General features: G+C 45.9%; 2 protein-coding genes across 9 annotated transcripts in view; both read left to right on the top strand.

Moving 5' to 3' along the window:
- The window catches only part of nog1 (noggin 1), an 87,986-nt gene extending 85,634 nt beyond the window's left edge, over positions 1-2,352 (top strand). The window contains exons 4-6 of the transcript XR_015110154.1: positions 1,295-1,431; positions 1,527-1,669; positions 1,767-2,352. The gene's annotated coding sequence lies outside the window, so the exon portion shown is untranslated. The remainder of the gene's footprint in view (positions 1-1,294; positions 1,432-1,526; positions 1,670-1,766) is intronic.
- Positions 2,353-7,653: 5,301 nt separating this feature from the next.
- LOC147244538 (RNA binding protein fox-1 homolog 3-like) overlaps positions 7,654-23,251 on the top strand; it is a 396,055-nt gene continuing 380,457 nt past the window's right edge. For all 8 annotated transcript variants that reach the window (XM_086186201.1, XM_086186203.1, XM_086186197.1 and 5 more), the window contains exons 1-2: positions 7,654-7,833; positions 13,826-13,956. The gene's annotated coding sequence lies outside the window, so the exon portion shown is untranslated. The remainder of the gene's footprint in view (positions 7,834-13,825; positions 13,957-23,251) is intronic.

Raw genomic sequence — 23,251 nt, 5'->3', positions numbered from 1 at the left:
AATCCTTTTGTTGTGCGTTTATGGCTGGAAGAAAATAGGATTAAGCTTAGAGAATATATTGTTGGCGTAATTAGTTTTGCCTGTTTGTGATGAGGAAAAGAAGCTTTTGTTGAGGCCGAAGTTTCTGCATTGCATCGAAGCGAGAAGCCCCGAATGTGAAGTCAGGGTGAAGCCTCTCCTCCTCTGACTTGAAGGATCATCATGGAGTCTCGCCGCACTGCTGCGCTCAGACTTTGGTCCTCAGACCTGCTCAGCTGCTGCTGGGTGCACGTTGTTGAGGAGAATCACCACATGGTGGGTTGACGTGTAGCTGCTGCTTGTCTGCATGACCCATGGAGGCCCACCAGCGCTGGAAAAGGAACGAAGATGATTGATAATGGAAATATTCACACGGACAGTGGACACACAGTCAGAGTTTTGAGGTTCAACCTAAATCTTGTCTCATAATTCTGACTTTCATAGTTGAATATTTGAAAACGTTTGTCATTACGACTGTGATGTCATGATTTATATTCTTACAGCTCAGAATTTTGATGACTCTCAAAGGTTTTATCTCCTAAATCATTATTTTGTAAACATAATTTTCATCATCTAAATTATTTTGTCCTCTAATTTTTGATCTCATACAGTTTTTTAATGTCATAATTTTGACTTGGTGTTTGTTTCTCATGAATCAGATTTTTTTCCTCGTTATTCCGGTTTTTCAATCTGATCTTTTTTTTTTTTAATTTTGAGATCCTATTTTCAATTTTAGCTTGTAATGAATGCTTCTGAATCCCCTAAATCTAAAATGTTAGATCATAATAAGACTTTTTATGTTGTAATAATGACTCTGTATCTCTAATCTTATTTAACAGTGAACTCATGACAAATGTTTTCATCTCAAAATCTTGAGGTTTATTGGCAGAGGCGAGCTTCCGTAGCTGGGTCACGGCGCTCGGAGGAGACAGAAAAGGTGCCGACTGCTTGAAACTGCATCCAGTTTTTTTGTTTTGAAGTGGTACGCCGACACTGATGGCGTGACAGATTTGGGTTAGCAGCTAGACCTGTGTTGGATCTGGCTGTTGTTGCCTGGGAGGAAGGGTCATAAATGTTAGAGCAGGAGCAGAAAATCCCTGCCTGGTAAAAGCTCCATCTGTGCACACGAGTAACTGAATGTGCAGCGGGCAGTAAAAAATGGATGTGAGGATTGTGAGATGGCCCAGGGAGTCTGTTACGCTGATAGAAAATGTAAAGTGCTATAGTCATGGATGTAATGTAGAATGATTGTCTGTCTCCCCTGTTTATTTGCCAGTGTAAAGGCTGTAATGGAGACAAATGCTCGTCTGAGCCCATGATCCTACTGCTTCGCCGATCTACCTCTCGGCTCGACGTGGCGGCTCAGGCTGCCTGCACTGGAGGACTGTGGGAAGGCAGGTGAAAGGTCCTCAGGTGACTAACCTGGGTTTTATGCCTTAATGACTCCTTGTTACTCTTATAGCTATTTCCCAATTGCCACCAGCAATTCCACCCTCTGTGTCCATTAGATACAGCGAACATGGATCAATATGTGATGCAATTTCCCTGGGGGATGAATGAGGCTTGGAAGGGTGCCCCCCCCCCCATCCTCACCCCTTCATACCGCCACCTCTCTCTCTGGCTTCCTCCTGCTATGCTGAGTAAATCTAAGGTGGGTGTTTCCTCAATCATTTATGTAAGTGAATTAAAATTCAGCAGTGACAGGGAACACTTTGCTGCAGCAGCTAAAACAGAAACCTGTCACCCAGGTCCCTGGAAGGCAGAAGAAGAATGAGTCATCAGCGGTCCAGTACGGCCCGATAGTGAGCCTGGCACTCAGCATGCCAGCAACATCATCTGCTTTACAAGGGATGTTGCCAGCTATTATCTTTGAACAATGAGACACGGTTTGCTCGTATTTGATTTCGCAAAGGTCAACATCGTTCTGCCCTTGGAGTAAAGTGTTGTTTTCATAATGGATGTGCCCTCGCTTATGCACAACATCATCTGTACAGTTTGAGAGCATTCGAGCGCAGGGAACAAAAGCACGCACCAAACAGTGCACCTTCATTAATAACACTAAAAGTTGCTCCCTTTATTAGTTTTGTGTCATGATATTTAACTGCAGACGGGGTAATTCAAGTGGCCATTACCAGAGTCGTGAATAATTGAAGTAATGCCGAGTTGCAGAGGCTGTTAAAGATGCTTTTTATGTACCTGGACCTCGACTGGCCGGCATGTCAAGGCTCCGCGTGTTGCTGATTTGTGTTTCCATGACAACATTATTCTCCATCAAATTTTTTGAATCTCAAAGTCTGTGGATGTTTGACCGTGACAAACGTGAAGATAATTAAAAGAAAAACACCCAAACTGATGAGATTACATTTAGTTATCATTAACCAATCAACAGAAAGACCTCAAGAATAGAAGGTATGAACTTCTGCATGGATTCGATGCAGTAACCTGCACCTCTGTGGGAACATAAGGTGCTTCGCCACATCCCAGAATGCAACAGCTGTGACTGGTCCACCTCTTACTTCCTCCTACCCCCCCCCCCCATGAAAGCCAATGATAGAGCTAAACTTTGCATTTGTATGGACATCTTCGACACTACTTTGTGTCATTCTATAAATGCTATGCTATCTTCTTAAAAACCCACTTAGTAGACAGTTTAAACCATCACCTCTGACTGGCTGGTGTCTCGTCAACTCGACGATTCAGTTTGTAAAAGTCTTGCAGGGAAGACGGAGCGTCACATTTGAATGTTCCCGTGTGGAGACAGTTTGCATCTTTGCTCAAGGTTAATTGTGTCCTGAAACCAGTCTGTAAAAGGCAAAATGCAATGTTTACAAGGCAATGAAGCTAGATTGTCTTCTGCAGTCATCACTGTCACGGGTCAGTGGTTTTCTTTGGGTTTATGGTTTTGTAGTTAGCACCCTGTAGCCAGTGAAAGATGTGCACGGTGCCGTGGGTGATCAGACACTCTGAAATTGGTCCACGGAGAGCACCGCTGTCAGGGAAAGACCACAACATTGAAGAAAAGAAATGGAAAATGCCATCCCCTGCTGAGTGAATGAAAACACGCGTCTCTGTGTGAACTTGTGGTCGTATCGGTAAGATCACGGCATCAGCAAAAAGCCCTCTTAACAGGCTACAGGTTTCTAAAGGGTGTAATAAAGCAGGAAGGGCTATTTATTTCAAAATGCATAGGTTATTGTGAGGTGGGAGCAGGCGGGTGGGTGGGCGCGGTGGGGAGGGGTGGTGGGTGGATGGGGGGGGTTGTTCTCATAAAAAATGTCAGTGTGAAAGGAGAAGGACAAAAACATTAACATCTTCCCTTGTCCCGTTGTTAAATTTGTCCGCGGGGGGATATTTCTGTCACCCCTTCTGTGTTGATTCCAAAGGATGTTGTAGGAGACTCCCTCCACATCTTTAATCATCCCACAATGTTATCATCCACCAGCCCTGGCTCGCCGTTTGTTTCCGTGACTGCTTCATGGCTGCACCACAGAAACTGAATGGCACCATTCTGAGATGAAAGAGTGGCGATGCAAATGTCCTAACAACAGCAGAGAAGACAAGACAGACAAAGAGAGGGAATGGGGGGGGGCAAAAGGTTCAGGATCAGAGGCGGGGACATCAGTGTGTGTGGGCAGCATTAAATAATTTACTCCTCCCTGATCAGGCGCTATTTAATTAGCCCATGTTCCCCCGATTTAATCAGGGCCTCTTGGTTGGGGTGGTGGGCTATGAACTGTGATGGGCGAGGACGCATCATATGGTGGCCTGCTGCAATCACAGCGGGGCATCAGGTAGAGGACAGGGGGACACGTCCTGCTGGCTGACTGCAGTTATTGCTAACAACACAAACAGGGTGCAGCAGCAGACCCCTGTGAGTCCTGCTGGCCCCCCACCAAACCGCTTCCTAATTATTCCTGTTGGCATGGCTGCACATCCATGAAGACTTTAAATGAGCCTGCTTGTCCTACCGCAGCCCAGCCGCAGTCCAGTCAAAGGACCTTGATGGTATTTGCTCACCCAAAGTGTTGTAAAGTACTGTACTCTGCTGTTTAGCGCTGAGAGGCAGCCATGTTGTGTTTAGAGCAGCCATATGGTCGAGGTTGGCGAACATGCTGTGGCATATACGCTACATGGACTCTGATTCAGGCGGCGGTCTCGTGTGATTGGTTCGTCTCCCCCCGTGGGGACTGGAGTTGATGTCAGATGAAGATGGACTGAGGCTGATGTCAGACTATCCTGAAAATGTTAAACAATGTCTTTGTCTAGTTTGTGGCAGCTAGCATCCGACATTTTAGGATGAGTGGCACCATCTTCAGGGCTCAGATCATTCTGGAAATGATAGCAGAGAAGTGGAGCTGCTGCTACGTATTGTGTGGCCCAAGGCTCATCAAGAGGAACTGCAAGTCCTCAGAGGGTCCAATTTCAGGCCATTTTCCCCTTAAAAACCTGTCCAAAGTGAAAAATCATACCTGATGGCTCACCAGCATTGCTTTCAAGCCACTAGATGGTAGCATGGAAGTCTTTGTACAAAACAATTTTCGGAAGAAGGGGTTATAAAAAAAATAGAAAGGCTGCATAAGAGTCTGTTGGTGTCCTCTGGTGAAAGACCTCATTCTCTTCTTCCCCACGTACCAAAGAAATGGACAAGTGGAGCAGCTTTTTTCTAACACTGTAGGAGAGACATGAATCTGCCGTTGGAGGACATTGAATTTGTTTTAAGCTGCACTCCCACGACGTGCAGCCGGTGCTGAGGTACACACTTTGATTTGTGACATGCAGAGAAGGGGGAGAAGAGAGGAAGAGGAAGAGGTAAAGGGAACAGAAGTGTAGAGTCCCGCTGAGGTAATTTGCCTTGGGTCTTATAGAGTTTACTTGCACTGCTGGCTGAGTCATTTGCAGGCTGATACGGAGAAAGGAGAAGATGTGGGAACAGCGTGAGGAGCCGGCAGAATCACAAGTGTTGTGGCTTTACCTCGTAGCTTCAGAGGAGTCAGAGCGACCGAGACTGGGGGGAGGCTGGGAGTAGAGTCAGGTTTAGCTAATACTCAAGCAAAAGTAACTGAGCATGTGTGCAGAAGCACCTGATGGATTTGGGGGGACTAGAGCCAATTTTGGTGGGAGTGTAGCAGTTTGGAGCACCGGCGACACTTTACTAGCAGTGACAGCATGCTAGCACGCGCCTCACAGCCTGGAAGCGTCCCCTGTAATTGCAATGTTTTGCAATTGCAAGACTCAAGGAAACATTTTGGGGGTCAAAGGTTTGACCAAAGTTTGTTGTGACATGCACACAACAGAGGGATAATGAAAGGCCCTCGTTTATGATGTCAACGGTAGCTTCATTGTCGCAAAGCCATGTCCTGGACCAAAGTTCACCTTGGACAGCACAGTCAGTGACCATAGGGTAGCGTTCTAAAAAAGCTGTGGACGGTAAATCTGAAGGGGGAGCAAACAACTCCTTTAGCCATGTATCAGCCAACCACTGATTCTCACAGAATCCCCTCAAACCAGTAGACAAGACGGGGGCGGCAGTCACTGTTGTCCTGGACTGGAAGACAGACGACCCACTAAGAGCATTCACTTTATAGACAAAGCATGGACACTGATCGCCAGATGCCTTGAAACAACATAATTCCCCGAAGTTCACACAGGAGAAGTCATCGCAGAGGACTTGAAGGGGGCCCTGTTGTCCTGGGCTCTGATTGAGGACAAAATGGTGCGCATCACTACAGACAGCGGGGCACAAACACGTCACTTCATGACTGGACACGGCCTCAGGGCTTTGGCCATCGTTGGCACTCTGCTGTTGGTGAGTAGCATTGTCATTTTGATGGTCGTCATCCATGTTGGTTCCTGTGTTGATTTCATTAGCAAATATATTGAAATTATATAATGATTATTATTATGATCATAAATAAATTATATGAAAGCAGCTTTACACGCTGACTGACTCAAACCTATCCATTATCAGTTATGCATGCTGCTGTTTCTCTGCAGGTGCAGCAGGAAAGGATAGAAGAGTGGACAAGGCTGTACGTGAGTGTAAGAACACGGTCGCCTGCTTTCTTACTCATAGAGGAAAAGGTTTGCGCTCTCTACAGCACAGGAGCGTCCCAATCTTCCCCCACACCAGCTGGTCACAGAGTCACCCACCAGGTGGGGCTCAAGACAGAAGATGGTGGCAAGGGTCCTGGAGCTACAAAAGGCCATCACTGAAGTTCTGTCTTCTGACAAAACCTGCAGGCACCTGATCCCAACGTGGCAGGACGTGGATGTCCTTGATGTCTCCATGTAAGTCCCCTCCTGGAGTTCACGACTCCCTTTCTGGGGAAACATATGCGACCGTCTCATATGTGAAGCCTGTCCTCCACCTGTTCTGCTCTAATTTGCTGAAAGTAAATGGGGGGGGGGGGGGGTGCTGGCCCTGCCACAGATGCCAGGATCCCAGGTTTGAAGTCCTACATATCTGACCAGGGAAGGAAGAGGCCATTAAAAGGAGACCAGTGTCTGAAGCAGTGGTGAATGAAGACCAAGGCCAGGCTCAGGCAGAAGCTGAGGGAGCAGCAGGCCAGGGGGCAGGAGGAGGAGCTCCAGCTGCCACTGGATCACCTCTACCACTGGGCGTGAAGAAGCAGCGCAAGTCATTGGGGAGCTTCTTCACGAAGCAGTGTCTCACTCCAAACTGAAGAACAAGAAGTGGAGAGTGATTTGGAAAGGTACCTGATGTGCCCCGATGCTGACAGCGAGTCCAAACCCCTGGACTGGTGGAGGCTCCGTGAACACAACTTTCCTAGAGCGTCTCAGCTGGCATCCCAGCCACCAGTGCTCCCTCAGAAAGAATTTTTCGTACTGGGGGCAACATTGTTACGTGCACCAGGGCAGCTTTAAAACCAGAGAAGGTAAACCAGCTGGTGGTCCTTGCACAAAACCTTGATTGAAAATATACTTGTCTTGAATAGTTCAAGGATGTTCAGAGAAGAATAACTTGAGGAGTTACTTTTTCATATTTGTACACTGGTTTTATTTTTCAATCCGTGTTCCTGTATGACTGTATTGGCTATCAAGTTTGTTTTTGTATCTTACAGATGTTCAAGTCGACCTCCGTTCTGCTTTCTTTTCTTCTACGTTTACAAAATACTGTACATTTGAAACGTGATTCACCAGAGGGTCAATCGGAAACTTCTGCACTTAACTTGCTCTCAGAATATCCTTGAATAGTTCATGCATGTTTAGAGTAAGAATAACTTGAGCTACTTTTCATATTTCTATGCTGACTGTACATTTCAATGTTCCTGTCCTGGTGGCTATCAGGCTTGTTTTTATGTCATAGATGTGAAGTCTACCTCAGTTTTACTTTAAAGTACTCAGTTTACAAAACACATCTTTTAAAGCGATCAGCTTGTGGACTTTAAAAGTTTCTCTGTTTACATTTGCACGTTTTACACTTTTCACATTTTTGTAAAATTTTCTTATTTGTTCAAAAATCAAACCAAATGTAGAATACTTTCTTCCTGGTCCTTATTTTAAAGAGGTCATAAAAATTATAAATAATTATCGATATCGACCGATTATGGGAACAAATCATGTGAAACACTTATATCGTGAGACAGTTTCTGGCCATCTGGCCCAGCCCAACTATGAAGTCCACCCGTTGAGATGTGGCCTGGTGGTCGGCGAGCAGCAGAAGGAAGCTGTAGTTTTATTTAAACCGGTCCAGGTTTTATTTACCACAGGTGGTGGCTCCTGACAGCGGAACAGTGAGGAGGCCAGAGGAGGAAGGCTACCAGCCAGTTCCAGCAGCTGAAAGAACAAACTTTGGTGAGTTTCCACCAAAGTGAGTCGTTGTAACTCCCGGCGAGCCTCGCTGTCAGTCACGTCAGCGAGAATCAGCCGACAGCCGACAAGCAGATGCTAACTTTAGCCACATAGCTGTGAGTAGCCAACAAGCTAATGCTCACGTTAGCCACACAGAGCCAGAGCTGGCAAGTTCATACCAACTGTGGACACACAAGTAAAGAGCTCCTCCATAGCGTCCAGCTCTCTCTAGCTGAAGTCACACCACAACTTTTGTCTTGAAGCTACGTGTTTGGCTACTTGTGGTGGTTTGGTAAATTTCTATTAAACCCTTCTTTCCTCCGGGGTGCCACCATCTTGCCCCTCCTTCTCCTGGTGCATCTCAAAAGACAGTGACAATAAGGAATATGTTGTTAGTATGACGTTCATTTAATTAAGCTGTAATTTGTAGCAGATTTCTGAAGTGGACCTGTCCGTGCTCTTGTGGACACTTTGGAGGGCCACGAGTTTTCTGGGGACTGTAAAGTGGTGAGGAACCCCGATGGAGAGGGAGAAGGTTGTTTCCTGTCAGTGGCCAGCGGAAAGGCTCGCATCTTGAATCTGTGGCTGTTTTTGCTGTTTGTTCTCACACTAATCGACATTGGGAATATGAAAATGCACCCACTGTGATTATTGTTTTTGTGTGTAAACAAACCTTCTGTTGTACTTGTGACATTTTTTCCCCGATGTTGGAGTTGAAACTGTTCCCCAGCGCGCCTGGGCCTCTGCTGGGGCAGCGGCTCATCACATCCTCACATCAGCATAACCCAACAGCCAAAGCAGCTCTGTCTCATTAGTCTTGTTTTTTAACGCATCACTTAAGTCTTTTACTCCATCTCATATCCTCACTGTCACTCTGACTCAGGTTATGTTCATTACAAAAGTATCTGTTGAAGTGGTTCCTGGGTTTGCTGGAGGCAGGAGCTCTCTCACCTCTCATGACATTTGTGACGAGAGATGCGTTTCAACCTGTCCCACCTTTTCCAGGAACTAGAAGGTTCTGTTGCCCTCTGCTGTCTGTGTTTCCGCCGCGACCTAAAGACCAGGAAGATTGTGCAGCTCAGGCTGGTTTATGCGTCATACGCTTTGTTGAGTGTCTCTCTATCTTAAAGTTCATCACAAACTACTACCCCTCTGAACAGGGGCTTTGGGTGGTAGATCTATTAACCCATGACAAAATTTAAACCCTGGCTCTGTGACCGGGGTCTTAAGGCCCATAGTTCCCCAAATGTTCCCTGGTTCCTGGAGAAAGTTCCTACATTCCGAATGTTCCTGATCCAGTTAGGAGCAACATTCACGCTGTTCTGATTTCAGGAGGTGAATTGTAGCAAGTTTATGTGTGTGACGGCAAGTTTGTACAAGACTCCTTGTGATCTTTGATGGGAGATATCTGTGCGTGTGCGTGTGTGTGTGTGTGTGTGTGTGACCACGTCTTTGATCTTCAGTGAGCTGTGTGTGTGTGTGTGTCTGAGTGTGAGAGAGAAGGAGAGAGAGTGACATGGTGCTAGTGCCTCCTGCCTCCTCCAGATTGAGGTGAGAGCAGCCAGGTGGGGCCCGGTCGCGTCTGTCTGCCACAGTAACTGGATGTGATGGGTGGCCTCTGGGGATCTCTGCCTTAGAAGTGCTAAACGAGCAAAGCAGAGCAATCACACTGTGTCCGTATAGGTGTGTGTGTGTGTGTGTGTGCGTGTGCGTGTGCGCACCACAAGTTCCTCACACAACTCTATAAGATGGAGTGTGAAGGTGTGTGTGTCTGCTTTAAAGGACACTGCATTTATCCCCAGACTAAATATAAGCACCATCAGATGGATCATAAGCTAAAAAGCCTTTAATGTGTTAAATGTTGCCAGGTAACAAGCCTTTTAAATAACAAATGCACATCCTGGCGGCGGCGGCGGCTGCTGCTGCTGCTGCAGATGGTGATGCTAAGTGCTGCAGGCAGTTCACATGTGGTGGAGCTGTAGCTCTGCTCTGGTAGCAAGACCCGGTCAGGAAGGTGGTGGCGAAACACTGCTTGAGATAATGTGACCCCACCCACGCATGAAGCGAGGAGGAACCCATTACATTTTAGGGCGGATCGGGCCTTATTTATTTCATGCCCTGGGCATATTGTTCTCCTGGACACTGGAGGGGAACTCCACGACTCTGTCAGGTTGGATCAGAATTGGTGGTGTTTCTTTGTAATGCTGCCAGCTGGAGCTACATGATCTTGAAGCGGGGGAAATGAAAATTTCAGTTATTTTGACAGATCCTGTGATATTTGTTTACTATAAGGATCCTCGTTAGCTGACACCATCCTGACTAGCTGGTCATCCTGGGCTCCACGACCACGATGTCATTTACAAGCAGAGTGAATGTAAATTTCATCGTTTCCATTGAAAACTCCATTTGAATGATGCGTATGATGATGGTATAGTTTTAGGGGATCTGAATCAAACAAAGTTGGGTTTTCTGAGTCCGTACTATGATGATGTGTAGGCACGCTACTCTGCAGCACCACAATATTGAATTTAAAATGCACAATAAGCCTTTAATGAATATGTTGCCTTCCTGGGATTCCAAACTTGCAGCTCTGCTGCCAGCACTGACAAACGGATGGTTAACCATTAAAAGATCAAACACGGAAAGTAACGATATCATTTTCATGACTGGTCCCTGCAGGTATTACATACAGTAATTATTATATTTGACCAGCTTAAAGTTTGGTGAAATTTAGTCTCAGTTTTTGTAAGAAAACAAACAAACTACTGTTAGTTTTTAGGCAAATGAATGCAGGAACATGGCAGCTGCTGCTGCTGCCAGTTCCCATGAATACTCTGTTATCAGGGCCCCGGTCAGAAAGGTGGTGAAGACACCCTGGTGGAGATGATGTGACCCCACCCTCTTGTGTCCGCCCCTCATTTCTCAATGTGATTGTTAGCTCGAGGATGGCCACCCCTTCATTAACCAAATGGAACTGACCTAATTCAATTAAGAGTAAGAAGAGTAAAAATCTTCCCGCAGCGAGAGGAGATGGTGTTTATGTCGTCTTTGCAGGGATGGGGGTGGGCACCAGTAATGTTTCCTTAGATCCAGTAATCGTATGAATTACTGGAGGGGGGATCGATCCCTCGGGGAGTGGAATCTATTCTTAGAACCCATCCCAAAACGCATGCAAACAGCGAATGTTTCTGACAAAGTAGTGTCACTCAAACAGTCTCCACGAAGAATTTGTTCACAACTGAGACAAGGTTGCAATGTAAATGTGTTATAATTAAAGCTTTGAAGTAACAAATGTAAATTAGTGTGGCGGAAGAGGTTTTTGTGGTTGACAAGTGGCAGGCATCTACAAACGTGTTGATCGGTTAAATATAGACATGCATTACACTCACATGTAAACATGAGTTTGCTACTCAAACCTTAAGCCAGCAAGGTCTGAGCTTATACTTCCTGTTAGCTTAGCAGATTGTAAAGCAGGGGAACAAGTGGGCAGAAATGATGGGAGATGAATGAAAAAATGAGTATTGAGATGTTCCATGTCGGTGGGGGTGTTAATGGAATGATTAAAACAGGAGTAGGGCGAGTAAGTAGTGTCAACATTAAGCTACAAGTAAGATAAAGCGCACAGACGGCTGAACAACTCAGCCGCTAACAACCAGCGAGCAACAGAATCACCTGACTTGGCAGAATTTTTCAGAATAAGACTCTCGGAGCAGCTCAGACAAAACCATATTAGTAGTATAGTATTTCTGCTTTTACTTTCTAGGCTGCACTGGAAGAGAGTTTTGTAGGGATCTACTTATGGGATCCATGATCTTACTTGACAAGACAAATGAAAATAAATGATCAAGTTTCCTAATTAATCCCTTGCTGTTACTGCCACCCGTCCTGAGTTGACCTACGTGTCATGAACGTTAACATGCGTCCTGTATGACGAACTCAGCCGTCAGCGTATCCTCGGTTGTGTACTCGCTGCGGGACCAGAGGGTCCCCCCAGCGACATCCGTGCCCTTGTGTTACGCCCGAGCTGAGGTGAATGCCAAGAAGTCTCGTAGCCACTCCATCAAGCGCACCCCCCACCCCAGGGGAACACCAGCCAATGAATTACAGATTAGATCATTGTTACAGGATCATAACAGTGATCTAATTGCCAATTTCTCTTTTTAATTGAATTTGGTGGAGTGAAGAGGACAGAGATAGGATTCCTGGGACTTTGTGTGGAGCTGGCCCACTGTTGACCGGGCACCGCAGTTAATGAGGGAAAAATATCAGAGCTTGACATTCGGCTGCAAACTGGGCGATGCCTGCAGAAACGTCAAGCCTAATATCATTGACGGTGCTTCCTGCTCCCACTGAATCTGGTTTGTAGTGCGTTCAGGGCGTTGGCCAACAGGAAATGGACTGAATGTGTGACCAGTGCAATTGCCTGGCAACTGTTGGTTAGCTGATAGTAACTGACTATATGTTGCCATTGTCATCAGCTGTTAATTCTATTATTCTAGGGATGAAAGCCAAGTCACACATGTAGTCCATTGCGGTTGGTACCTTTTGTAGCAGGGAGAAAAGGAGCATTTTGTTGGTTTATCAAACAGTGCGTTAGAATGAGCTTTTAGGGTTAATGTTTTCTACGTGTGCACAAAGGAAGAAGCAGAGAAACCTGCACAACTCCTGAAGCACCGTTTCATGTTTGACATCTGGATTTAGAAGATGGGGATCATACTGGACAATAACCTTGAGAGTTTATGGGAAGTGGTTTTGTTTTTGGACAATTTAGTCGGTGTTAGCCGTCAGTCTCCATTAGCTTCAAGCTAGAGACACGTGACCGACTCTTTCTGCATTTTTGAGTCACAAATAAGTAATGCAGGAGTGAAAAAAACATCTTACTGAGCTGAAGAAACTCAGCTATGGTCTGTTTCAGACTAATGATGCACAACACAACCAAGTGCAGCATCACCATCATCTGCAAGGAGTCTCAGCAGATTCACCATGTCAGATCTCCACGTGCAGCTCAGAATCTCTAGGCTGTGTTGGTATATTGAGTTACTGGTCTGGACTGGGCTGAGACACTCTGAACAGAGGTACCAGTGTGTACCTAAGAGGACACAGATGCATTGTGCACCTTCAGTTCACTTTGTACCCTTTCTGATTGTACCACGTTGCACTTTTGGTCTCTTGGTGACACGATTGAACGTTTGAGGTAACAAATGAATCAAATTCTATTTTTCAGAGTGTGTGAGATCACGTTGGACCCATGAAAGCTGAAACTAGGTCACGTCTCAGGGACTAACTGTGAAGGAGCAGCTGTAATAGTGGTCCATGCTGAGGTTTGCTGCTCTCCAGCCTGTGATGATCTAATTGCAGGATATGTGTGTCCATTTCCCAAACATAAATGAGCTCCACAGCATTGTCTGATTCTAGCTTGCTTCAATTAGATGAGATAAGGAAGCCGGCATGTCCTCCACCGCCATGCGCGAGAGCTGACAAGCCCAATACATCTGTGGTGGCTATGGTAATGGAGAGCGGGCAGGGAGGAAGGATTGTAGAGGAGTGATTTGTGTGTGTGGTGGTGTGTGAATAGGAGCCTCCCTCTTCTTCCTCAGTACCTGTCACTGATGAGGAGCCGAGCTTGAAGCTGTCATCGGCCCTCTGAATCCACCCGCCTCACTCTATCATCCCTCTCCCCTCGTCCGCCGTCTCGCTCTCTCGTGTGGTTGCTGAATCGTGAGCTGGCGTGTTGGAATCTGTGCGACTGACTCTTCAGGCATTTAATTCGGAGACACCGGCACAGCGACTGGGGCGCAGGCAGCCCACCGCCCTGACACCGCCGAGACTGACGCTCCCTCTCCCGGACTGACAGGCCAATCGCAGGCCACCGCTCGCCCTCCCTCCCACCCTCCACAGCATCTACCCTCTCTCTCCCTCCCTCACTCCCTTACTCACTCATTCACTCACTCCATCCTCTTCTCTCTCTCACTCTGGGTTTCGTTCTTTCTACCAGAGCATCCCCGCCTCCTCCTCCTCCTCACACCTTTTGGTCAGAAGAGGAAGAGGAAGCCCAGCCCAGGGAGAGACGCTGAGAGGATGAAACTCTGACACGCCGACAGACCACAGGGAAACAAGAGCACAACTGTGAGTACAGCGGTCCTTTCACCTCTCACTCAGGCTTAACACACACACACACACACACACACACACACACACACACACACACACACACACACACACACACACACACTCTGACTTGACTCTCACATCAAGTGTCTTTGTCTGTTTCGAACAGTCAGAGCTTCTACTTTGTTCCACATGTATTGTAAAAGTGTTTCTCATACTTTTACTTTTTGTAGCATTTGACTTCACTTTATTAGATCCGTGCTTCTCATTTTTTTCTGTCAATATTGTATTTTCATTGTTTGGATCAGATGAGAAATCACACCAGCAATATGCAAGGTCAACTGAATAATATTCCACACTCCTCCTCATGTTGTGAGCTGCTTTTGTCTGCTGTTTTTATTGCCAATATAGGTGCGCTGCACGGCCGCGTCCCTGTTCTTATCTTCAATCTTAAACATATAAGCTACTATAAGCCAATAGATGCCTGCGGGGTGAGAGACAGGGGTGTGTGTGTGTGTGTGTGTGTGCGTGTGGCTGGGGGGGGGGGGGGTACTTTCTTCTCAAAGAATCCAGAGCAATCCCCACTGCTTATTGTTTAGCGCTCAGCCCAGGGAGGTCTACATGCCGGGGCTGATCGCTGCCGTTTGCCACACTATTTTTTGATTATGTTCCCGGTTCATCTTCGGCCGAGGCGATTTCCTATTTCCTTCTCCCATTTCGAGAGTATAATGTGATAGCGGGCTCACATGCGGGGAAGTGCAGGCAGTGGATCTGGGCAGAGGACACAGATTGCATTTCCCCCTGGAGAACGCTCCTCGCTGTATTAAAGGCACGAGGAGGGATGCTCGCCGCTTGTCATCAGCTCGGCGAGTAATGCCGGCGAGGAGTGAGAGTAGACGTGGTGTTTACGGCCACTTTCTCATTTAAAGAGCTCCTGTTGGCCCTAATGCCACAGCGGCATCACACCGGCCAGTTGCAATCCAGCTTTTATTACATTTGTGAGGCCCAGGATGTTGTGTGGCGCCTCATTTTGCAACGAGCAAATGTGGAAAATGAAAAGTATATGTTTAACATGTCTCAATGTATTAGATTTGTTGTTAGGCCATAAACTCCTGGAGTGAGACTATTTGCATTTTTATGATGTGGTTTAAGATGAATCAGCTGAGTTTATGTTGGGAGCTTTATTATCCCTGCAGAAGAGGTCACGTTCTCAGAGTTTACTTGGTTGCCCGTCTGTCAGCAGGAGCACCAGTAACACTTTATGATCAAGGTAGTAATGCTGATTGAACTGCCAGTTAACCAATGGGTCTACTAAGTATTTACTAATGGTGTTATTGTTAACTTTACAGCAAAGATAGCTGGAAAAACTTGAGGGATCCATGTTTCTCACGGACCAAAGAGGGTCACAAAGAGCATTAATAAACAGCTGATAATGTTAAAGTATCCCTAAGTATTAACCGACTGCTATTGATGTACCATTACTGTAAAGTCTTACTGGATCAAACTGAGTGGAGGAACTGAGCCAGGATCAAGGAAGCAGACAGTAAATTCTGCATCAGATGAGCCACAGCGCCACTTGCTGGCGACAGGAAGTGACATGTTTGTTTACACACTGATGTCCTCTTCTTGGTGGATGGGATCCTCTCAGATGGGGTCAGAACCTCCTTCAGAACCTGGTGATGGATCACTGTGAAGACTTAGAGGTTACCGTGGTGAGGAGGCAGCCATATTTGATATCTGACCGTAGAACAGGAAGCTGTATTCATTTGAGTCACATGGTCAGATCTTTGATGACAGTCCTGAAGACATCTACAAACTGAGTTTAGGTCATAGCTCCACCTGGTGGTTACAGGAAGTACAAGTGATGGAACAAACGCCACAATGATCTACAGCGCCGTCACAAACAGAAAGTGTGTTCTCTAGCGCCCCTGGTGGAGGCAGCAGCAGTCTGCGTTTTCATGTGAAATCCCAATATCTGGGTCCACCTCTGTCTCACTGACTGGGATGTGTGCTGGGGTGCGAGGCTCCGCCCATAGCGGCTTGTTTTACGCCAGGCTAGCCTGGCTGTGCTGGAGAGGTACGCTCTCCCGGTACGCTGTCCCGGTACGCTCTCCCGGTACGCTCTCCCGGTACACTCTGGTTGTAGACGCCATCCGTCCCGTCCTGCTGAATCAAGGCGAGAGCTTGTTTTGAGATGTGAAGTGTCCCATCAGGGGTCCTGGAGCTGAGAAGCTCACTTTCTCCTCCACTGAACTGTCTTACTGAACACTTGTCATTAACACACACACGCACACAGACACGTGCACTTACACACCCCTTGTTGAGCCGAGGTAATCTCTGGACCCTTGGAAAGGCAAACTGAGTTAATGTTCTACACCGTTCTTTATACGTGACCTATCACCACCATCAAAGCTCTGGTGCTCGTAGCCCCAGAAGACCACAAAAGAAATCATTCAACTCTCAATTAATGCATCTTTCATTTTGCATTTGCCTGTGGCTTTCATTGAAAATTCATTCAATTTAAATGTTGAGAGTCTGTGTCATTTTTGACTTGGTCACTTTCAGATGTTGGATTTTTTTAATATAGAAGTTGATTCAGGGAAAGAGAGGTTTAAAGGTTCAGTACAGTGAAGGTTTCATTCGGTCAGAGAAGCTTGTTGTGGAATGATTCGTGTCATTTTGTAGTTTCAGATGTAGCGACTGGTTTAGTGCCGCCAAATCGCCTTCAGCTGAGGGGGCGTGGCCTCAGGCACTTGGGAAGTCAGGTATTTGCTGACCACTGGCCAGTAACTAGAGTAGTTTAGTTGAGAACAGGGGACACTGTAGTGTGTAGCTGGCTATGATGTCACAAAACCCCAGAGAAGAGTTGTTGGCTGGACTGATTATCGACTTCCATCATCATCTTCACGACAACAGTTCTGTTCTTTTGTTTTTTTAGTAGTTTCATACCAAAATATCTTCTGTTAGAGACTCATCGTGACTGAGGCTGTAATGTCTTTGACAGTGTTTATCTCTGAAGTAGAGCTAACGTTGCTAGAGTGCTAATGAAAGCAGGTCAGCTTAGCTTCAGCTCATATTTAATGCTATCTGCTCGTGCATCTGCACTTATTGATCAGGTAGCAGGTAACCAGTCCTGATCATCAATACAAATCCCTACAAGGCGAGGCCCAGATAGTCTTTCCACTCTCCCTGAAGGCTCAATTACACAGCGTGCAGGAGGAAATGTGTGGGGAAGGAGATCAGCCTCTGACAAGGTCACATTAGACATGTCAGCTTTGAATCATATCGGCCAGATATTCCACCAGGTCGGAATGTATAAAGAATGAAACGCACAGACAGTCAATAAATGTTGAATGCCAGAGATCTTTAAATATTAACATATTTTGCTGATTCAATTAAACTGAGTGGAGGAAACACTTGGAGCCCCTCCTGGGGGCCTGGGGGGGTCCGCTGGCGGCACCATACGTTTTCCTCCACAGACGTTGGGGTATTTGATGCTAGGAATTGCTCTTCTTGAATAAAGAGAATTGACCAATTTGCCAGCTTGCTGCCGTTACTACATGTTTGTTGTTGTACTACCCTGATCAAGAGGGAACGGTAATATTTATTTGAGTTTTTGGTTTGGAGGTTGGATACACGTCCTGTTCACTAGTGCATGAATTCTACAATTCATTGATGAAGGACACGTGTAGGAAATATTGAAGATACTGTTTTCTTTGTTGGTCGAAAGTCAAACAGCAGAATTGATTTGTTGAGTGTGCTGTTGTGAGAAAGATGGTAATTGCAGGGCGAAGTACTGCTGGAGCAACAGTCCAAGATGATATGTATTACCATGGGACTCTGATTGCAAGACCTGGGGAGGTGGACCCTCAGAACATCCTCTGTGTGCTGTAGAGGCTCAGCTACGTGGAATCTGTTGACTTTGATTTTAGTGTTTTGGTTTTTAAGGGTTCTGCATCCTTGTTTGTGGTTCTCAAAAGATGGAGAAGGTGTTTACGTGGACAGCAGTAATTGGACGAGCGACCTCATTCCTCAATGAAGGCGGCTTCACGAGGAATTCCATTCACATTCAGAGTTTCCTGAAACTGACATGTTGTGACTACGTTTAGAGTGCTCTCTGGATTATGTTAACGTTGAGCTTCTAGTTAAGTTGCAACACTCGCTGACATCAAGCACTTTGACTGGCATATGTGTTGTAAAAGCTGTGAAACTCCCCTGTAGACTCTTGTGTCTTAATTAGATTATTAGCTGTGACTCTGACCTTGCTGGCATGGCAGCCTCTTCTTCAGAGTCTTCGTGGCGTCGATGTTGTTGGCGTCCAGGTAAGCACAGTCAGCGCCGTGATGGTGGTCTGAGGACCCAGACAACAGGCACGACTGTGTTCCCATCAACACTTCACTGGTTCTTTCAGATATATTGTATTATAAAATGTGATTGAGGTTCTGAAAAACTCCATTTTGCAGAAGTTCTATTGAGGTGTTTGTTTGTTTAAAAAAAAAAAACTTATTTAAAGCGGTTAATGCGCCTCACGGGAGTTGGGAACTAATTTTCCGAATATATTTAAAAATATATAATAAAAATAAATTATTCACAGGAACAGGAGGGCAAAACTGCTGTTCAGGTCGTGACTGATGGGCATAAAAGTATCTGTAACTTCCTATTGTCCTGGAGTGAGAAAGCAAACCTGCACTCATGAAGTGCTTTTCCTCTGGGGTGAACTGTCGACGTATGTACCACTAGACCCAGTTCATCTCTTTGAATTTGGCCCAGATTTCTGAGTTCTGAGGTTTCTGAGTTCTGGATGACGCAAGGAACGTTCAGAGGAACCATCATCAGAGGAACCATCACGGCCTGATCAGGTTCTCCTGAACCATCGTCCGGCTGAATTTCTGACATGCCAGAAGCAGCTTCCACGCCCTCAGTGTATTTTTCTCACGATGTCCTTTCTCTGCCTCACGAGAGGTAGGTGGCGTCTGAAAGTACTACGATGACATGCTGCGTGAGAAGAGGCCAGTCGATCGCCACGGTAACAGCGTGGACGCCTGTTTCATGCGTCTTCCTGTTCATGACAGACAGGAATGAAAAAAACAGCCTTTTCAGAAACTCCTTTAAAAATGACATTTCAACTTCTACAAGTTCTTCTAACGACTTCCTCTGAGCTCTCAAATGGATCTTTATCAACAACGTCGCGAACCAGAATGCACTCTACGTACGCAGGTTTTAAAATCGGAGTGAATGAGACCTCAGAGGGAGGAGAAACTCACTCTTTTATGGGTCTTATCTCGATGAAGCAACTCCCAAACTCTCGTGGATAAAAACATGCATTTGATTTAGCAGGTTTCCTTGAAATTAGCAAAACATTTAGATGTAACCTGATCATGTTTGCTTAAGTTTGCTGATTTTACGAGTGGCATTAATTTTTCCTGAACCCACTGGTGGATGAAACATGATGTTTAAAATGTCTTTCTGAGTGTTGAAGCATAAATATAAAAACCCTTACGTGTAAAATTATCTGAGACGGGTGAGGAGAAGCGCGTTTAAATTACACATTCGTATTTGGCTGAATCTGCTGTATATTCAGCACCAGATCAACAGAAAGTTTATTGCAGCCCTGCGTGGAATTTTGCCGCTCAGTCACCGTTTAATCAGCTTGTACCCGCAGCGTTAACCTTCATTACCACCCTGTGTCATTCTCTGCAGGGTCATGCAAAGTATCATCAAATATTTATGACATTAATAACTGCCTTTAGGAAGGAAAGGGGAACATAAATAATGTTGCTGCACGCGGCACGCGATCGGGAAGTCCATTGCCATTAATAGAGGGAGAAATAAAAAGGCAGTCTCCCAGCAAAAGTAGCACAACATCATTGATTAAAGATGGAGATGTGATGAAGTCGAACTTCCATCATGCAGTAGGATATTTCCTCTGTAAATGTGTGCATTATTTGCTGTGCACAAGCGAGCGTGAGAGAAATTGTTGTCGAGCATCCACGTTCCCCGGCGGCGTCGACTGAATCCAAATATGCAGACACCCACACACATGCGCGCACATATGTACACAGAGCTGTTTAGCATGGAAGCCGATTGAGGCTGGGCCCGGCGTTAATTATCTGTTTTTCAGCCGAGGTCTGGTGACAGTGATTAGAGCGAGGGTTTTTTTGGAGAGTGGTGCACGCGCGGCCTAATGAGGGAAACTGGCCTCTCCACGGAGCTCTCCAGGCACACTTGATCTGCTCTGTGGCTCTGCAAGTGTGTGTGTGTGTGTGTGTGTGTGTGTGAGAGAGAGAGAGAGAGAGAGTGAGACTGTTGCTCTTCCAGGCTTGCTGCTGGGAGAGACGAGTTTTAGAAGCTGATGTAAGACTCGAGACACTCCCAAAGCAGAAAAAAACAGTCTTTTACATAATTGTGTCTTATCGTGATGATTAATGCTTGGTTTTTGGTGCTAGCGAAAGCTGCAAAACACTGTGATTCTGCAAGCGTGAGTATCTTTGGGAGTCTGTTTAGAAAAAGGTGCAGGCTGCATTCCTTGCAAGAGAATTATAAATGTCCAAAGTTTGGCAGCCCTGAGCCAAAAATACTCTGCGCAGTAGTGTGGAACAGCAGTGGAGCTCAAAACAAAGGAATGATTTTCTAGAGGGTGAGAAAGAAATGACCTGCATGAAGTTAGAGATTTAAAATTCAGTCAAATGTGCACAAGGTTCAGGATACTTTGACCTAAATATGCTATGATATGCTGCAGGGTTTCAAAGATTGTTATATCTGAACATGGCAGAGTTCAAACTGAACCAAATAGACATTTTCAGCAGCAGGAGCAGCAGATTGCAGAGCTGGAAATAGGAGATTTCTTTCAGTCCAGCACATCAGCTCTCCAGTATCATCGACCAAATCACATTTGTGAAAATGCCAATGTTGGTGTGCACCTGACTGATAGATTTCTGCCCACACTAGGTTGGCTTCAGGCGAAGGCCTACACGCCATTTTCCACACCATTTTGTCCCAAAGTCCATTACTTTGCCTCTGTGGCAATGGCTGCCTCTGAATTGAACCACACATTTAGCTCACGAGCTGCCAATAAAAGTCAGAGAGCCCGGCTTCCATCAGCATAATGATATTTCAGCCCCGGTATTATTAGTTCAGCACTGTTCTCCACGGCGGTTTTTGCTCAATTAAAGAGGTCCATATTTAAATATGTAGGAAATGCGAACGGCAGGCCGGCCCGTGTGCATTCACGTGCTGTTGGATGGTTAAATGATGAAGTTTGAAATGGACTTTTTAAGCTGCAGTTTGAATAAGGGGAACTGCTCATTTGTGGCTGTGAAATTTTCCTTATTGATGTAGATGAAAAAGGTAAGTAAGTGAAATGTGAAATAATTCATTCGAGAGGCAGCCATGTACGAAATGTGATTTTCGCTGGCAGAGAGACCTTGTAGACCATTACCCCAAACAGAGGAAGTAGATTAAGGGCGGGTCTCTCTCCTTCTCCTTCTTCCTCTCAGACACAAAAGTATGAAAAGCACGTTTCTAGCTAAACTGCCAGGCAGAGTGAAGCGGCGAGTGTCAGCCCTCATGGACTGGAACTTCTGTTGTCCTCCCTCTCCCGGCCACATCAGCTTTATTTAGCGGGAGCTGTCATTTCCCATAAATCTGTAGGAAGAGACGTCCGTCAGAGCTGCCAGCTCCCCTGTGTGCTCACCTGTAACCGGGGGACCAGAAGACAGTTGTGCTGGGATGGTCCCATCAAACCTGCACACACACGTCCAAGGAGGCCGCTCGGAGCCCTTCAGAGGCTTGTGAAGAGCGTCACCAAGGTTTCAATTGCTTTGGGGCGGCAACTTTAGTTAGAAGTTTTTAGAAGGTAAATAAACATTTAGTGCTTTAACCACAGTGATTTGTATTTACGTCTGTCAGTGCTTTTGATAAATGACCAGTGAGGAAAAAAAAAGACCCAAGTTCATGGTATCTGTCATTGCTGCAGACTAATTGTTATATTATTATATTTATAAAACGTCTAAAATTGCATGTGACTTGGTCTTTTTTTCTTTTTTATCTGATTCAGCTGTCAGCACAAATGCTCCATCATCTGCGCTCCAGGAAATTAGAAAGGAGAAACGTTTGACAGCACAATTTCACAAAACACCGCCGCCCCATCATTTCATTTTTTCTCTGAACCTTTTTTTTCCCTTCATTTATTTATTTTATTATCGCCTGTTGGAAAACAAGGAGAGTGATAACAGTGGGCTCTCTCGCAGGTTATTTATCCTCAGCAATTAGCGCAGGTGTGGTCAGCCAGCCAAAAGTAGGCAGTACGTCAAAAATCAAGACTGATTGGATGACTTCTGTGGACGGGTCGGCTTGTTGGACTTTGTCCTTGCCTTCTTTGGACTGAGACTTGACCACGATGGTAAGAAGTCAGTTGTACATCACAATGTCAGAAGCTGACGGCTGCTTATCTCCCAGGTATTGATCAGTGGACTGTGCAGGCGGGACGAAAGTGGTGCAGCCAATCAATTGGGGGCATTCCATTCTCCTTGAAACTCTGCTTTTTGATCCTGGTCGCTGATTGGTTGGGCTTGGCTCCAGCACTGTTGGGATTTTTTTTGTGTAACGATCTGAAGAGGAGTGGGTGGAGAGTGATGAACACTTTGGTGTTGGCAGCCTGCTGAGCTTCTCGCCGATGTGCATGGCATATGTGCGAGAATCTTGTTGTGTTCTCCCTCCGCTGCCAAGAACCCACAGATCTTGCTCAGAGGTTTGAGTCAAATCTGCGCTCTTATTTCAGCTCACATAATTCCATCACAGAGATCCAGAGACCGAAAAGCTTCTCCACTCACAAAGTTTCCATGGATTACCTCCAGTGTTTCAGCAGCTGAAGTACATGTGTAATCTGGGAAAAACTGTGAGGGTTCCTTGTATTACACAGGGTTGTTGGAGATTTCAGAGAATTACTGAGTTTGTTCCATACAGCTGACATCTGGAGCTGAAGGTGCTCGTCATGTTTCTGTTTTCAGCATCACTATTCCTGATTCTGGGTCTCTGCGTAGCTTTGTTTTTTTCTTGGGGAGCTGCTGCTGTCTGGTTTTATGGAGTCAAAAAGAGGAAATAGATGATCTTGATGAACCGGACCTGGGAGATCATCAACTTTTGTTCACCAAAGCTGATTTACTGATTCAATCGCCCACAGTCACATGGAGCAATCCCATTGGCTGCTGGGGGAGGAACCAAGAACTGACCACTTCCTGCTGGACTACTAAAATGCTTCAACGCTGACATGGCCTAACTTCGAAGACACGAGCATCTTCTCTTGTTCTTGACG

Source organism: Aulostomus chinensis, chromosome 18 (genome assembly GCF_037954235.1).
Source record: "Aulostomus chinensis isolate RoL2024-O1b breed Wild chromosome 18, RoL_Achi_v1.0, whole genome shotgun sequence".
Classification (NCBI taxonomy): domain Eukaryota; kingdom Metazoa; phylum Chordata; class Actinopteri; order Syngnathiformes; family Aulostomidae; genus Aulostomus; species Aulostomus chinensis.
Note: the sequence above shows the minus strand (reverse complement) of the source record. Positions and strands in the feature narration are given on the sequence as shown.